General features: G+C 38.8%; 1 protein-coding gene and 1 long non-coding RNA gene across 13 annotated transcripts in view; one reads left to right on the top strand and one right to left on the bottom strand.

The window, feature by feature from the left end:
* Positions 1-18,150, top strand: part of UMAD1 (UBAP1-MVB12-associated (UMA) domain containing 1) — a 187,547-nt gene that overhangs the window by 130,484 nt on the left and 38,913 nt on the right. The window lies entirely within an intron of this gene.
* Positions 15,120-18,150, bottom strand: part of LOC106727775 — a 33,959-nt gene continuing 30,928 nt past the window's right edge. Inside the window, exon 6 of the long non-coding RNA XR_001364024.1 lies at positions 15,120-17,801. This is a non-coding gene — a long non-coding RNA (uncharacterized LOC106727775). The remainder of the gene's footprint in view (positions 17,802-18,150) is intronic.

The following is an 18,150-nucleotide window of genomic DNA, read 5'->3' as shown; positions in this document are numbered from 1 at the left end:
GTACTTGGTTATCTTTCAAAGTTGATTCATTGATGGAAAGAATTCCAAGGTTAATAACTCTTAAGGGAAGAAACTTTTGAGATTATGATCCTCCCATGCTCATTATTGTGCTGTTTTCTAGTCTATTATACAACCAGTTCTTAAAGAGTGGATTTGTATACTCATGCTGTAAGAGGTATTTCAGAAGTGCCTTTTATTTGAGTGGCGGCTGGACATTCAGAGGGTAGTGTTTGCTATCAGAGAGCTTACTTATGTAGCAAAAAGTAATGGGGAGACTGCAAATGAGACCACAGGGGTAAATCCAGTACAAGAGGCTAATAATAAAGTCCTTTAGAGTCTGTGTGTGATTTGCCACAGAAAAGCCAAATAATCATTTACCTCAACCTTCAGTGTCTAAAATGGAATTCATTCCTCTCCTTTAAAGACCCCAAAACAAAAACATTGCTGCATGTTCCCCACCATCGCCCCATCCCACAGTCTCCCTTGACCAGTCAAGGTAAATCTTATCCAGTCTCATGGTGTAATATCTATGTAGCCCTGGCCTGTTTTTTTCATTGGTTAGAGCACCAGCCATGGACTGAAGGTTTGCAGATTCCATTCCGGTCAAGGGCACATACCTTGGTTGCAGGCTAGATCCCCAGCTCCTGTCGAGGCACATGCTGGAGGCAACCAATGGATGTGTCTCTCTCACATCGATGTTTTTTTCTCTCTATCTCTCCCCCTCCCTTCCACTCTCTCTATAAATCAATGGGAAAATATCCTTGGATGAGGATTAACAATGAAAAATAAATTAAATAAAATAAAAATATTTTTAGTTAGAGGCTGATGACTGCCAAAGTCTATCTGCATCTAGACCTATCTCCTGAACTCTACACTATGTCCAACTGCCTACTTACTGTTTCCCTTACAAGTTTCTACCATTCAGCCTTTACTTGACCAGAGAAGAACGGTTGATTCTTGGCCCTGCCACCCTGAGCTTCTGTCTGCTTAACTTCCCACTAACTCTGTTGAATATCACCATCCTCCCCATAGTGGGTTAGAATCCAAACCCCTGAGGTTCCTGTCTTTCCCTCACACTCCACAGCCAGTCCATCAGGAAGCCTGTCACCTCGCCCTCTATGCCCAGAATCTGACATCTGACCCCTTCTCAACATGGTACTGTTAGAACCAAGTCTAAGCCTCCACTTTCTCCAGGACTCTCTGCCTTCATTCTTCCCCCTTAAGTCCATTCTCCATACAACAGACAGAAATATAAACCAGATCACATCCTTCCTGCTGGCTGAGCTGCAGACTGTGGCTGCACGGAGTTCCGTGTGCGCTGCAGTCTCATTTTCCTCTGCACCCTGCAAGCCCCACCCCATCCCCAGCTGCCTTTCTGTCCCTTGACCACCTAAGCTCTTTCCCACCCCAGCCTCTGCATTTGCTCTCCCTTCTTTATCACAGCTTCGCTAGGCTGCCTCCTTATCCAGGTCTTCACGCCTGTCACTCTCACATAACCCTCTTTTCTCCAGCCTGTTTATCACCGTCTCAGATTAGTCATTTGTTTACTGTCCGCCTCCCCTGAATACAATGAAAACAGACCTCCTGTGCCGTAAACAGTGTCTGTACATAGAAGGTGCACAATAAATACACATTAACTGGCAATCTATATTTTACTTAATGTCATCAACTGTCTGCCAAGTTCAAGGCCTAAAATGACCATTTTGACTCATCAAATCTATCATCAAGTCCTGTTGATGCTATCTCTCAAATATCTTCCAAATCTGCTTCCTCATACTCCAACTAGGTCCTCATCTGTTCGCCAAACTGTTGTTAGACAAGCAGTTTCGTACCCAAACCTAGCAAGTTGTGTTACTTCTGACCCCCCAAATGTATTGAAATCTGCAGAATAAAGCTTAACCCTAAAACCCTGTTCAAATGGCACCTCCTTTGTGAGCTCTTTTCCCTGCTCCCTCAGCCAGAGATGACTGACTACAAGGTCCTGTTACCGCTTGCTCGTGCTGTCTGGAAGGTGGAGAGTACACCTTTATTAGCTCATAGCCTCAGCCACGAAGGAACTGTTCCGCCTGTGGTGTGACACAGTCCCTGCCAATGATTTCTGGGTGGATAAATGAACAAATAAGTGGCCCCCTGCAAGTGCTGTCTTATGAGCAGATCTCTTCCTTAAATTCTGTTTCCACCTTCTATTTTAAACACACAATTGTTTTTTCCTCTCTGTAAACAATAATTATATTTCTTAGGCGTTACCCATTTAAAAAATCTGTTGATTTACACTATTTTGGGTACTCTTACAACACCAGCAAGGAAAAGTGTAATGATTTCAGTTAGTTTTTTTTTTTTAAAGATATACATCTGATTAAGAAGTGATTCTTGTACCTAGCAGGAAAGATTCTCATTGTTTTAATTTTTAATGGCTATACAAGAAATGTTGAAATATTATTTAGTATGAGAACATATGTGGTAAATTAGTATGGATTCTGTAAGGCTTAAAACTAACACTCTTAGTTGTCAAAATAGAACTCATTTTTTCTAAGGACCCTTTGAAGGTGGCTTTTAGTTTAACAAAATAAGGTTTTTGGAGAATTCAGATACACATGTAGATTGCTTACTATTTTCAGGGAATTGTTAGACATGGGGTGGAGAGGACATAGAGATATATAAGGCTCTGTGACTCCCACTTATGGAAGCAGACATTTTCTATCTATGGATAATTAGAAAACTCTACAAGTCACTATAATATAATGTGGAATAAAATAACTGATATTTCAAAGGAGGAAGAGATATCATTACTGAGAGTGAAGAAAGGCTTCAAGCATGATGTATTTTGAATCATGACAATTTTTTATTATTTATACAATCAATTTTTATATTACTAAGATAGATTTTTGTGAAATAAAATTCTTCATTAAGAACATTTGAAAAACACAGAAGCAAATCATGGTATGTAACTTCCTCTTCGATGACAGATAATAAAGGGTTAAAGAAATATAATGTGTCTGCGCTACACTGTAGTTTTTTTTAATGGAAGTTAAAATATTTTGTTAAGTAGTCTGTGATATTTTCCCTTACACTTTGCAGACCAGGTATACTTCAAAACTGTGTTCCCTCTCCAAGTACAGCTCTCTCACCGACATCATGGAAATTCTAACATCTAGGTGGAATATAATTTGAAAAAAGGAGATCTAGTTTAGGCATCAAATACGTTAATTTTTACAGAGTTGAATTATGAGATATTTTAATACCTTTACACCAAAGACTATGAAAAGCAGCATATTTATTTGCATTGGGTACTGAGTGGGACTTTTTACTTTGTGAAACTAAAAATAGTGCAGCTTTCATTCCAGAAAATTATTTCTCAGTTTGTCTCTTCTTCACTCCCCCTTGCAGTTTTTCTCAATGATGACTTAAATTAGTTACTACTGTTTTTGCTTTAGTGTTCCCTATATGATCCCAAAGTATTACCATCTAAAATAGGATAACGTAGGGAAACACTGAACTAATTTAGTCATCACATACAGTTTCTCTCAAATTGTGCTTTAGTCTGCATTTTAAGAGCCATTGGTAATTTTGAACAGAATTCACCATATTTTGGGTGTATAGCCAGTGTAAGCTCCTGCAATCCCGTGTTTGGGCTTACTAAAATTAGTCATTAGACTCTAGTACTAGTACTTGGAGGAAAAAAGTTATAATTTGGGACTAATTATGCAATCGGAGGACGAGCCACCTCGTTCTGTTTTTGTTTGTTTTTTCTTATTGCCTTTCTGGGTGAATGTTGGGAGTGAGTTGTGATGGCACTGTAGCTACTTAGTGCCTCTGCTAGTCTGGGCGCCTGTGACGTGGGGCTCCAGGGGGACAAACCCACACATTCACGGGAGGTCCGCTTTCAGTCTGTGCCATTGTGACTCATCTCCTCAGGGAATAAACATTACAAGTAAGCAAGTCATTAGTCATTCTTTTCTCATCTAAAGTGTGTTTTATATTGTGAATACGAGAACCATATTAGCTACTAATTTACTAGTGGACCTGTTCATGTTTGGTTTTGTAGGTGTATTTTGAGAGCTACGAATATGTAAATTTCAGGTTTTTAATATAATTATATCCAATATTGATGACTACTATTTTAACATATACTTTTACTTATTTTTAATTTTTCCCCTTTTAATTGAATTTACTGGTGTGACAGTGGTTAACAAAATTATATAGGTTTGAGGTGCACAGTTCTACAAAACATCTTAACACATACTTTTAGATTGTATTTGTTGAACTTAAATTTCTTTTACTTGCACTACTAAAATTATTTCTTAATTTGCACTTATTTTTAGTCTCCAAGACTGAGAAATATGTTTATTTATTTAGTTCTCTGGCCTAAAATAGCAAAATACAAAAACAAGCCAATAAAAATCTCCCCACAAAACCACAATTCCATTTGTATATTTGTCTTGAGTGACAACTAATTCACATATGCATATGGAGCCATGTATAAAATAATAACTAACAGATGGTAGAGCTGCAAAGTAGGATTTATAAAGATTATTATCAGCTGGTCGTATTGAGATCCTCTTGTGGTTATACTGACAGAAGACACAAAAATTACTTATAAGAATAAACTGTGACACTAATATCCCCCCAACTTCTGTTAACCAAAGTAGTTTATTGCATATTTAATATAATTTCTTAATGAAGACCTAAAACAGTCTTACAGCCAATATGTACTAGGAAATTTAATAGACAGCAGTTACAAAAACGGTAGTTAAGGTAGTAGCAACAACAGCAAAATATTTGCTAAAATTAAGTGCATAATATTAGAATCCCTGGAAAATTAAATAAGCATTTTGGGTACTTGTTTATTGTCATTTCAACCACACTTCTCAATCTAGTACATAGTATTTGATATGTTTTATTTGTGTATTTGTGAATAGTTCAGTTACATGTGGAATTCATAGTTCAGTAATTTAGGGAAAAGTTGATTTAGAAAAAAAGGTATGGAATGTACATATTAGTGAAACATTCATTTTTCCTCTAATGTGTTTTCATACTTCTTTTATGTCTTTTAACAGAGCCTTCAGACCCTAGAGGGCCTAATTTCCTTGTTGCTTTTATTTCAGATAGTCATTCAAATGCATGAAAATATCCATGAGCTTTGTGAGTGCCAGATGATGTAGACTTTGGTTGCCACTCCTTTAAAAGGGGAGTAAGATTCTCTCAGTTAAAACTGAGTTCTGTGTGGAAAAGAATTGGGGTTGCATATAGGTAAAGAGATTGGGGGGAGTGATTTTCAAGAATAGTATTAATAGCAAACATTCATCTACTGGATGCTAGGATTTTGATTTTTAAGAATTTTTCAGTATAACATGGTATATAAGTTTATGAAATTAAAGTTTAGGGGCTATAACGATGATTATGAAACTGATTATTCTCATAATATATCATAGTCCAAATACAAGTATAATGGGTATTGATATTGAAGGCAATTTAAAATGGTACAACCCCTTTTGGAAAGCATTTTGGCAGTAAGTATCAAGAACCATAAAGATGTTAATATACTTTGACAGTAATTCCATTTTTAGGATTCTGTTCTAAGAAAATAATCTTTTAAATCCACAAGAAGTTATATGTGCAGAAAGATCGCGATCCACTCAATGGAATATTTTTCACTTTCATAAGTGAGTTATATTTTTCAATAAAATGTAGACTCTTGGTTTCATAATTTTAATTAAAAATATAAGGTACACAATTACATATACAGTATAATTGCTGCTATGTGAAAACTGCAGAAAAAGATGGTGTAATACATGAAAACATTAAGCGTAGTTGCCTTTGGGATGATAGATAGGTAAGTTAAATCATTCTTTCCAATGTTCTGATTTCCAATTAGTCTATAATGAGTGTATCCTATATTTTAAATGACAGTGAGGTTGGTGTGAGGAAGCAACATATTCACTCAAGGGAAGTTTTGCTTAATAGAAGAACTATTTTATAAGGCACTAATACAGTGGAGTAATCTATTGAAGATGATCTTTAGGAGATATGTTGGTACTTTCCTGCCTTGGTTCATTTAGGCTTCAAATTCCTTAATTAGTTGATCATAGAGCATCATATCTGATCACAATTTGTCAAAATATCTGCTCTCTCACCCAGGGGACTTTTCAGCAAGAAGAAGGGTAAGGTGATTTGGAGGTTATTTTTCCCCTCCCATTGGAAGTCACATGGCCCAAACTTTTCTCTTGATCAACCTGTCAATGTCATTATATCAGTTAGTCATATTCCCCTCTACCCCCGCCCCCAGAAAAGGTGTGGGCTACTGGTTTGAACATGTATTTGTCTAAAAATCTTGCTTTTTCCTTTATATCTATGATGCTGAGACTCTGTTTGAAGATATTAATTTCTCCCATTATAATAGTTTATGAGAATATAATTTTGTCAGACGATTGTGAGGTTCTTTGTTTTTCTTAATATAATACCCTTTCAAATTGCTGATTTACTGGAAGGTGAAGTTGGATTATTATCCTTCTTATGTTAATTAAATGGTAAGTTTAATTTTTTGATGTGTTTATCACCCAATGCATGATACCTTTTAGGAAGAAGATTTTGTAAAGTGCCTTTCTCCCAACTTTATTTTCATTTGAATTACTAGGCCAGATGATGTAGTAGAGAGTATATTTTTGCTGGATTCCTCTGCTCACCAAGTGTCTGATCTAGACCAAGTTGCTAAGCTTCTCTTCAACTTCAATTCTTAGTCAGTGAAGTAGGTTGGTTAGATGCAGTGTCTGAGACCTTTTCCTCCCAGGAGTCCTGGCTCCTTAACTCTTTGAACAGTGATTTGGGATTTTGCCACCAAATGCCAACCTTCATACTACTGCTTTGATGGGCTATAACGGAAAAAGCAGAGAGGGGGATCTGCTACATAATGAAGATTTGGGGCATTGATTAATGGACCTTTCATGCTTGTTAGGGAGGACTTGTCTAGTGGTCCTTATAGGTGAAGTGTCAGCCTGCCAAAACCACTCCCAAGATCTTTGCTCTTGCTTACAAAGTCTGTCTTTGGAAATGATAAATTTGGCCACTTTAAATCTATAAATTCTTGACTTTTATATTTGACAATCAGATTAGCATAGGTTGTTGTTGACTGCTTAAAACATTGGCAAGATGAATTAACTTGAGGGAAGCTTATTGGAGTTTGTTAATATCTTTTCTGTAACTTCAATTTGTATGATTTTGTTACCACTACATCGTTGTCCTAATTTCAGTTTTGCTGGAAAAAAATATATAATTGAAAGGTCATAATTCTGGTATTTTTCTGGCTTCCATTGGGGTTAACTAGCACAGTGAAACATAATGTTCATTCATTCCAGTCTGTGAGGCCAAAATATGTGAGGTGTATGAGAGCTGCCCCTGTTCCCATCCAAAATGCACATATGGTGTGGGTAAGCCAGTAATGTGAGTTTTACGCAATGTTTCTTGCTCGTGTACACAGTCTGTTGCTCAGCACCAATTATTTCTTGCCAGAAACCTGCTAACCTGCTGCTCTGCAGCTCTGCTTGATGAAGCTAGGTAGCGTAAAGTCACCACGATGATATTTATTTAACTTTAGCAATCCGAGTTTGTTGAAGTTATATCACTTTCACCGCCTACCTCATCTGTTGATTCATTGCAATTGATTGCAATTAGAATCAGAACTGGAACCTTGTTACTCCTTCATGGAGCTACATCAGACCTAATGTGTGTGTTTATTCTATATGTTTAGGAGGAACCGTAATGTGGAAATACTAGCTTCTTGCTTCACAAATTTAGTGTTCTAGCTCCAATTTAGAAACCATTATTTGAAAAACCATATGGAATATTCTGTTTATGTTTTGGTAGTCATTTCCTTGTCATATTTCCAGCTTTCACTTTTGTCATTTTAAAAACCACAAACCCAGCAGGGTGAGAGGTCCATGTTGGGAGAACAACTGTTCCCTATTTCCCACAGCCATCTTTTTCTAATCCCCTGTTTTTTAATTAGTAGCAAATGGTCCTTATTTTTTCCTCCTTTGGATCATGTTACCAGCCCTAACTTCTTGCGACTATAGAGAGTTTAAAATTAAAGCACAATCACGTTTATGTTGTCTTCACACAACCAGATATTCTTTTCGAAGGATAAATTTCATCTGACTCTATGCAGTGCAAAAGCAGCGTGCAGTTGGGTTTGGACTGAGAGGCATTTGCTGAATATTCCACTTTGTACCTTACTGAGGACCCTTTTTGTGAATATGCTCAATGGAGTACACCAATGTGAATACACAGAAAAAAAATTATACTTCAGTTAAGCTCAGTTGAATTGACATAGATTTTACATTTCTTTCCAGAGCTAGCAGGCCCCATTCCTCCTGCTAGCTCTGTTTTTTGTTCGCTTTTTTTATGGATTTCTGTGTTCTTCTTACCCTGTTCAATAATTGGCATTAATTTCCACCCATTCAAGGACTGTTTAATATCCACTTTGGGGATGTCATATTCTTAGAAACATGCCTTTTACACGTTGCCTTTTAAATTAGTTAAGAACTCATTATGGGTGTGAATTCATAAATTTTGTCTAACAGCAGTTATATAGTAGAACATGTATGTACTAGAACTTCCTAATGTAAAAGCTAAAAGCCATGGTCTTTATTAAGTAATAGCAACCCACGTTTCCCCTGCCTTTTTATGCCACTAGGAGAAAGAGAAAAGACGGGCATATACTATACCTAAGAGCACAGTGTAGTGGACTGAAGTACCATTTACATAATAACCAAAAGCCCCTGCAGACGTCTCAGAATCTCTGAACTGCAAAGAGTCAGTAAACTGTTGCATAAGCCCACTTAAGTTGGTTTCAGTTGGAGAATAATTGAAGGACATTCTGTGTTTGTTCATCTCAGTATTCTGGGATTTATTACTGGATGAAGCCAGCCCAGCAGAGAGCTGTATCTCTCGATCTCATTGTCTTCCTCCTGCACAGATTGCCTTCCCTGAACTGTTTTCAGCTTGATTGAGTAACGCTGTGAGAAACTATTGTGTGGAATACACTGTGACATTTATTATGAATTTTTACCAAGACATCGTCTACTCCATTACATAGTTTCTCCTGTGTGAAGTCCTAGTTAGGTCTTCTGATTTCATATTGCCTTTATACTCACAGAAAATATTTTTGTCTCTACTGAAGTGATAATATTCTTTTTCTTATGGCCATTGTGAATGTCTATCAAATCATTTTTTTCAATTTCCTCTGGCAGGAGGATGCTCAGACCTAAATTTTACTAAATAATTACTAAATTAGCTCTATTTTAGTAATTATTTGGACCCTATAAACTATGTATCTGCATACTTTATTTTCCTCTTATCATGTACCATTCCCATTTTATTGCAAAAAGACATGCATTTTTTCCCCATATTTTTCCTGACAAGATTTTTAAATTTATTGTGAATTGTCTTGTTAGCTGCTTCATATTCACTGTGTAGAGGAAAGCGATTCACTGTGTAGAGGAGTTAAAATGTTTACATACTTATGTAGTACTTACATAAAATAAGTCTATACTTAAAATGTGCTTTTTAATTTAAGGGATAAATAATTTTTTCCCCTCTTTCTTTAAAAAAGTCACCTTTGATAAAATTATACATAAGTTTTTAATTGTGAGAATATGTGACCTTGGGCACCTTACCCCACCTCTTTCTCCCGTACCTCGGGCTCACACACTGACCTCCCATCTAGTGTGCCTTCTTCAGGGTCCTTGTTGACTGGAGGGCAGGGTGGAAGGGGCTTCCTTTCCAAACCCTTGCCCTGCCCAGCTGCTGTCAGGCAGCGAGCAGCACCTCAGGTGTGTCTGTACCTCACACCACCAGCCACATCAACCACTTCAAGGGCTCCTCCTACACCACTTGTCATTTTCATGCTCTCGATATACTTTTTAGAGGGTTTACCTGTTGGATCTTAGACATCAGTGTGGAGGCCCTAAGTTAGAGAGACATGGTCCTGGGAGTAATGAGTCCTCACACGAGTGAATTCACAGAACCCTGCAGTAGCATGGATGGCGGCCAGAACGTGAACTTGGTCAGCAGACAGACTCAGGGTTCGGATCTTGGCTTTGCCAGGTACCTTTGGTGCCTTTGATAAAGTTCTCAGCCTCTTCATGTCTTTTTGCAATAAAATGGGAATGGTACTAACCTGTAAGAATTAAATGAGCCAGTATGTAATATTTATGTCAATATACATAATAGTGCCTGACATATACTGGACAGTCAATAAGTGTTAGTGTGTGTTTTTTAAATTGGAAGGAAATTATGATTGATGGCTTGGAAGTCATGCCAAAGTACAGTTGAAGGGATTAAATCAGTTAGGAATTATGCTCAGATGAGAGTTACTGAGACCTGTCAGGCAGAGGGTTCAATTTAGGGCTTTCTTTTTCCCAGGTGCTGAGAGAGAAGGAAAGAAAAATTTTTTTCTTTTAAATGTTGTATATTCAGATTTGAGGATTAAATACTGGCACCTCTCTGTCACTTATTTTCTATTAGTGATCATTCCTGCTCAGCTCTTTAAAATGGTTTGTTGGGTTTCACTTTAGCATGGAGCCCTTAAGCTGTCTTTTGTCGTGTCATTAAGGGCCAAAGAGCTTACTAGCTGGAATTTAGTGTGGTTTTGGTACTAATTTGTCTTTAGTTATTCTCTTCTTGATTTTTTGGAACTCTTTTCATGAGGAAACTTATGATTCTTACCAATTGCTCATAAACCAGTTTGGATTTAAGAATTAGATAATTTACTACTTTGGAACACTATTACTCAAATAGCAAGTGGTAAAGATGTGAATATTGCGCTGAATCTTGTGTGAAGTGGCTGATAACTAAATCCTCAGAGGAAAACTAAGACTCCTGAAATTTGAGATAGGATCAGCAGTGTGCCCAGGGAAGACAAGTAGTTTAGTATGTAAATACTTGTTATTAATAAAAGTTAAGCATGACCTTCTTAGGATCCAAGCCCTGTTTTCAGTGGTATAGCTCTTCTTGTGTTTTTACTGTGTTCATTAACACAAGGAACAAGTAACCTCCATAGTGGCTTGGGATTTGTCTCGCAGGAAAATGTTAGGTAGTAATTAAGAACAAGGAGTTTTTAGTTTGTGAAATTCTAATTGTACTGTCTAACATGTACCTCTTGAACACTTGATATGTCACCCGTCTGAATTCAGATGTGCTGTAAATATACACACTGGGTTTCAAAGACTTGGTATTTACAAAAATTATGAAATATCTCAATACTTTTTGTTGGTTACATGTCACCATGAAAATATTCTGGATAGACTACATTAATAAAAAGAATATAAAATTAATTTCACTTTCTTACGATAGCTACCAGAAAATTTAAAATCACATGTGTGGTTCACCTTATATTTTTATTGGACAATGCCGATCTAATAGGTTAAAAAACAGGCACCTCAGTATGCAAACTTTAGTTTTTAACAGTATATTTGAACAGTCAGTCCTTTTGGAGGTCTGGGAAGCCCAGTTCCGCGGCTCCCTTCAAGGGCTACAGGCGGAGTGGCTGTTCTTTGGATTCGCCAACCCTGATTCAGTGGCTGATAATCCTGGGAGGGAAAATGCTGCTTTGTGCTTGTGCCGCCCAAGTGATGGAGCCGCACCTACTGCTTCTCTCATTTCCACCTCTTCCCTGGTGGCTCTTACATGGTTAACAATCAGTTGATACTTATAGTGGCATAAATCTAAATAATTCAGGTTTTCAAAGACTCAATTCATGTTTCCATCTACCATAAATTATGGTGTGTTATAAATTATCATGGCCTTTCTTATTGACAACCCTTGAATAATATTTTGTCACTATATTACAGATAATATTCATAACCAAAAATGAGTTTTTGATTTTGTTCTTTTATACAAAACCTGCCGAATCAGAATCTACATGTTGGAGCTAGGAAGCAAGTATTTATTCATAATCAGCCTCTCTTTCCCAGGGAGGTTTAAGTATTTTTTGTGTGAAAATAAATCATATACAATATATGTGTACTTTATTTTAAATTCTTTAATGTTTGAACTGTTTGACACCAACCTACAGGGTCTGAAAGCACTGAAATAAGTAGAAGGAAGTCACATTATGTTAGGCAGAGAGCGGCAGTTGAATAGACTTAGATAATAATAAAACCTGTAAAGGTCATTTTGTGAAGATAAATGTAATACTTGAATTAGTCATTTACTTTCTCTGAATAAGTGATAAGTTAATCTTGTTCCAAAAAAAAACCCCCAAAATAAAAAACCCTCCCAGGCTGGTAGTTTTCTTTTTAAAGCCTTTCATCTTAGGCAATCTTTTGTATATCATGCAAAGGACCATACAATTAGCATGAAATGAGAGCGCTTTTAAATTTGATGAATAAGGGCTCTCTTTTCTCCAGCTGATATGCATGCAAGGTGGAGGTCTGGATCTCGCCAGCAGACAGGGCATTTGCTATCTACCCTAGAAATAGCTCCCTGTTTATATCTGCGCCTTGATGAGGAGAGAGGTCTGGAAGTAATAAAAGTGAGCTGAAAGTGCATACAAAATAGGTGCAATGCCGTAGTGTGTGTAAATGCTGCAGGTTTGGCCAGTGGTCTTTTCACCTTTGCCCTGGATTCCAAACATGGCCCTCTTGTTTCCGGCAGTTCATTGAGGACATTTTAGTAAGAACTCCATGAACATGAAAAAAATTTTTGGGGCGGGAGAGCTTGTCTTCTCTGTCATTTATCATGAAACTATGCTTTAACATTTTATTTTTCTAAACGCTATCCCTTTAGAAAAGGTCGTGTTGTTTTATGTTTTTGTTGGTTGGCTTGTTTTGCCTCTACAGTGGGGCCTTGACTTACGAGTTTAATTCGTTCCATGATGGAGCTTGTAACTCAAATTACTCGTATGTCAAATCAAAAAGTGAACGAGTGAGACACTGATGTTGTGTTCACTGTGACGTTCGCTGCGCCAACTAGCGGTGGGGTATCTGAAGCTGGCTCGTAACCCGAATTTTAGCTCGCAACTCAAAGCAAAAAATCGGCCGAGAGACGGCTAGTATCTCGAAAAACTCGTTAGTCGGGACACTCGTAAGTCAAGGCCCCACTGTACATTCTTGTGGGCTATGTGTTTTTTAGAAATACTTGTCTTTGAGTTTATAGTACTTAATTGTCAATGAACATTTTTACTCTTTCTGATAGTAGTAATAATATCCTGTCTTATTAATTAGGAGTGCTACCTCACCCCTGTTTTAAACAGGGCACAGTTTAGCCCTCGCCTGTTTGGCTCAGTGGATATAGCATCAGCCTTGGGACTGAAGGGTCTTGGGTTTGATTCCGGTCAAGGCATGTATCTCAGTTTCAGGCTTTTTCCCTGGCTCCAGTGTGGGAGGCAACCAGTCGATGTGTCTTTCTCTTTCTCTCCCCCTCCTTCCACTCTCTCTAAAAATAAAACAAAATAAAATACAAATCAATGGAAAAATATCCACGGGTGATGATTAACACAAAAATAAAAATAATCAGGGGACAGTTTTTAAAAGATGAGATTCCTAATATTGTTGGGAATGTTTTTATAATTTACTGGTCACATATGCTCACATTTTCATACTGTTATGCTTCATAATTCCTTCATTTGTAGCTAAAACATTTCCTATTACATACAAGAAATCAAAATTCCATAAATAGGTTAAATAGGTGATTAATTAAGCCAACTTTTTCCCCTTAGGGGTACCACTATAACTAGGTCTGCCAGATTTAGCAAAAAAAAAAAAAATACTGGATGCCCAGTTAAAATTGAACTTCAAATAAACAGCAGATAATTTTTTAGTGTAAGTTTGTCCCATGTAATATCTGGGTCATATTTAGACTTAAAAATAATCTATATTGGATCTGGCAAACATGACCATAAGTCGGCTCTCTTATGAGCTTAAAGAACTCCCGAGTCAGGTAAATTCTATTCTTGGCCCTCCTGCACTTGCTGTTTGCTGGTCATCCTACCCCAGCCCAGCATCAGAGATATTGTAACACAGGTGCAATTACTTGAAGCTCAAGTGCTTCAAGTATGTGTCCTCATTTACCCCCATATTTCGGGGGAGATGGGAAGAGGCACACTATTCTCATCTCACCTACTTCTTTTTTTAAAAAAAAGAAAATGCTCTCTCATAAAGCAGCAATACTGATTCTGGAAGCTACGAGGACACCTGTGGCAGAGTTGGGATTCTGTTTCTCACCCACCTCTACTTTTGGTTCATTTAGTATGAAATCTCTAGCAGCATAATTACAGATTAAAGATCTTTAAAAAAGGGAAGTCAGAGAGAAGGTGCACTTCCTGTGTGCTTTGTAATTGTGGGGGGCAGGTAGCTGAAAGTGACTTCCCTAATGAACACTGCTCTCCAGGTGAAAGATTGTCATTTCCCTTCCCTCTCTCGGCCAGGTCGCTGCCTGTTGTGATATTGGCTGGCCCAGCAGTTGCCTGTGATGCTATCTTTGGGCCCTGTAGCTGCATGTCAGGAGATAGAGGCTCTTAAGGGAATATGTATTGTTGTTTTTTAGTGAATTTATTGGGGTTACATCCTATATAATAAAAGCCTAATATGCTAAGTGCCTGGTCATCCGGTCTTCTCTTCAACCAATCAAAGTGTAATATGCTAATGGTATGGTAAGGCCACTCAACTGCTCACTATGACGTGCACTGACCACCAGGGGCAGACAGTCGACCGGTCAACCAGTCTATGATGTGCACTGACCACCAGGGGGCAGACACTGCGACCGATAGGTTAGCTTGCTGCTGGGGTCCAGCTGATGGGGACTGAGTGAGATGGGCTGGACATGCCCTGGAACCCTCCTGTGGTCCCTCACGGCTGGCCAATCTCCCACTTCCCTCCCAGCCCCAACCATGCACCAGTGGGGTCCCTCAGCCTGGCCTGTGCCCTCTCCCAATCTGGGACCCCACAGGGGATGCTGGAAAGCCAGTTTTGCCTGATCCCACAGGCCAGGCCAAGGGACCCCACTGGTGCACGAATTCACCATACTGGTAATCACCATACTGTTGTATGTCATTTTGCTTTGTTTTGTTTAATCCCTTCACCTTTTTCACCCAGCTCTCCTTACCCCTCCCTTCTGACAACTGTGAGTCTGTTTCTATTTTGTTTGTTAGTTTATTCCATTCATTAGACTTTACACATAAGCAAAATCACATGGCACCTCTCCCCCCGACTGGTCCACCCCATCCAGCACAATCCTCTCCAGGTCCATCCATGCTGCCATCAAAGGCAAGGTCTCCCTCCTGTCCACAGCCCAGCCACATTCCATTGTGTGGGTTACAACATGGCTGCTGTATCTCCAACCTCAGGAGAAGACTTTAAATAACTTTTCTAAATGCTCTATCCAGCTTTCACTTACATCTCATCGGCTACCTCTAGCAACAAGGATGGCTGGGAAATGCTCTCAGGGAGGCTCATGGCCACACACACAGCTATAACTAAGGGACAAGGGAAAAGCCCAGTGATGTGCAATGTGTAATCTTACAACAATTCAAGTTAGGGCAAATAATTGTTCTCTTTTTGCACTTATAATTCAAATAAAAAAATATTTAGAACTAAAAGTTAATTTACATTTGTTAACATTACAATAGGATTTCCTTTAAGATGCAATTATTTTAATGAGATATAAGGTCTTATAAGACTATTCAGAAAATATTTATAGCATTCCCACTGTTTCCATAATGATGTACTCAGTGCCAATGAGATGAATGAATTCTTTTTACCCTCAAGTGTGTCATCAGTCTAGTAGTTCAGGACAAAAAGACACATGAAAACTCAGGTCGATGCTTTGCTCTCACATGGATGTTTCTCTCTCCCCCTCTCCCTTCTCTCTCTCAAATCAATTAAAACATTTGTTAAGTGGTAGAACAAGAGTTCCTTTGCCATTTACCACTGCCATCTTTTTTTCGGGGGAAAACCTATAAAAACCTGTTATCAAGTTCATAATATTTTCACTTGAATTCTTCCTTTGAGTTTCCATCCCAGTGTTTTAGGAACCAAAGGGGTTTTTGATAGTTGCTGGTTGGTTAATTAAGGATAAATGAGGTTAGAAGCCTGGTTCCCAGATCTCTGGTGTTCTGGATCTGACATGAAGTAATAACAAATATTATTTATTTCTCTTCTCCTATGCTTAGGTACTGTGCTAAGTGCAGTGTATGCACATATATCATTCAGCTTTTCCCACTCAGAAACATGAAATGACTTCTCCAGGTCACTTAGCTAACATGTGGCTCAAACCTGACTTCAGATGTACTGGACTCAATCAGACACTTAACTGCCAAGTCACTGAGTCAGAATCGGGGCCACAGCTCTGCCTAGGGCTTCCCAGAGCCCCTGGTTCTGAGCTCACAGCAGTTAGGTCTACCCCCAGGGACCCCTCCCGCTGACCTCTGTGTGTACACACACAGGCTCACACGTGCAAGGCTGAGGGCTTGCCACTAAGGCTTTGATCTAGGAAGGAAAGGATATAGCCCCTGACCTGTCTTGCCCTCCACCCTGCCTTCCTTCTAGCCCATGAAGCCTCCCTGAACCCTCGCCTCCCAGGGCTCCTCCTCCTCCTGCTCCGCCCTTGCACAATCCGTGGTACCGACCCTCACTCTGCAGGCATCACGACCAGCCTAGAGGGAATTGTGACTAGAAGTCAATTGGTCCGGATCATCTGGGAGCTGAATATCAAATCTAAAAGCTTGACCTCTATTTTGCATGTGTTAGGAGGTCACTGACAATATTTTTAATTAGGATAGATAAAAATCAGTGGTTTTCCTTCAAAACACAGAGGTGGACCACTATTGTAAAGGGTAACATTCTAATTGTATTATATTGACCATACAGTCATGCCACTTTCTACGGAGACCTAAGAGCATGGCAGTGTCTCCCAAACATTTTCCTGTTCTATCTATAGCAATTTTTAGCAACAGCACTAATGAGGACTTGGCTTTGGTGGAGCAGCAAGCAGTTTTTCATAGCAACACACTGGGTGATAAGAGTAAATTTTTTGGGATATACAGTTTTCCTGATGACATTTTAAAATTGTCATTTAATGAACAGCAGAAATTCCCTACACACCTGTGTTTAACAGTCAGATACTAACAGCAATCACTGTCCACAGCTTTGGGGAACAGGCGATGTCTATTTGACTTTAATTTTTAAATGTGTTCATTCAGCAAGTAGTTTTTAAGCATTTACTTTTGATCATAGTTTTGCATTATCCCCGGCCATGTGGGAGGAGGATGCGAAGACACTTAGAGAGTGCAAATCATATCCATCTCTGGAAACAGAATTAAAGCTCCCTTTCTTTTTTATAAATGTAAATAAGGAGAAAAGGAAAATGCTGAAACCTGAGCTAGAAACATAACCAGTCTCATACCATGGTTGACAGCACATTCCATTTTTATTTTAAAGATTTTTAAGAACAATATTGCATACTTTTCACTGGTGGAAAATAGTACGACACACAGGTATATGTTAATTTTATTGACATTGGCCCTAATAAAACGGTAGAAAAACATGCCATATCCACCCTCTGGGTATCCACGGTCAGGTAGATTTAGGGGCTCCAGTCATGCTTGACTCATCTTTTCCTGACATTTAATTATTCACCGAGTCCTGTCAGAATCTCTTGTTTGTCCTTTCCTTTACCTCTGCTATGGCAGGGCCAGCGATGAGCCCTTATCATCCCTCATCTGATTTATGACAGAGCTTCCGGAGATCTTTCTTCCTCCTGACTTTTGCCTTCCTGGTCCATTCTTTACATGGTGTCAAGGGTTTATACTTAGAAGAAGAAAAAAGGAAGAAAAAGTTGTATTCCCACTTTCCCCTCCCCCCTCAAACATCTTGTGTTACCTGTACTTTAGCATGGCATTTGCCAGTGGGGCTGGAGTTCTTGCCAGGCCCGTCTAGGACTGCATTCCAGCTTGTACTTGGGGCTCGAATCTACCTCCACTTCCCAAACCTGCCTCCTGTATTGAGTGTGGAATGCCCTTTCTGCAGCAGCCAGGATGGGGCTCAGCCCTGACCTTCAAGCCCAGCCCGGAAGTGACTTTTCCCCCACCTCCCCCGACTGGGGCGGAAGTCAGTTCTCCGTTTTAGGCCCTCCAACACTATATTGATTTTTACCTCT

This window comes from Myotis brandtii, unplaced genomic scaffold (assembly GCF_000412655.1).
Source record: "Myotis brandtii unplaced genomic scaffold, ASM41265v1 scaffold48, whole genome shotgun sequence".
Taxonomy (NCBI): Eukaryota; Metazoa; Chordata; class Mammalia; order Chiroptera; family Vespertilionidae; genus Myotis; species Myotis brandtii.
The sequence above is the reverse complement of the archived record's forward strand: the minus strand, read 5'-3'. Positions and strand labels throughout refer to the sequence as shown.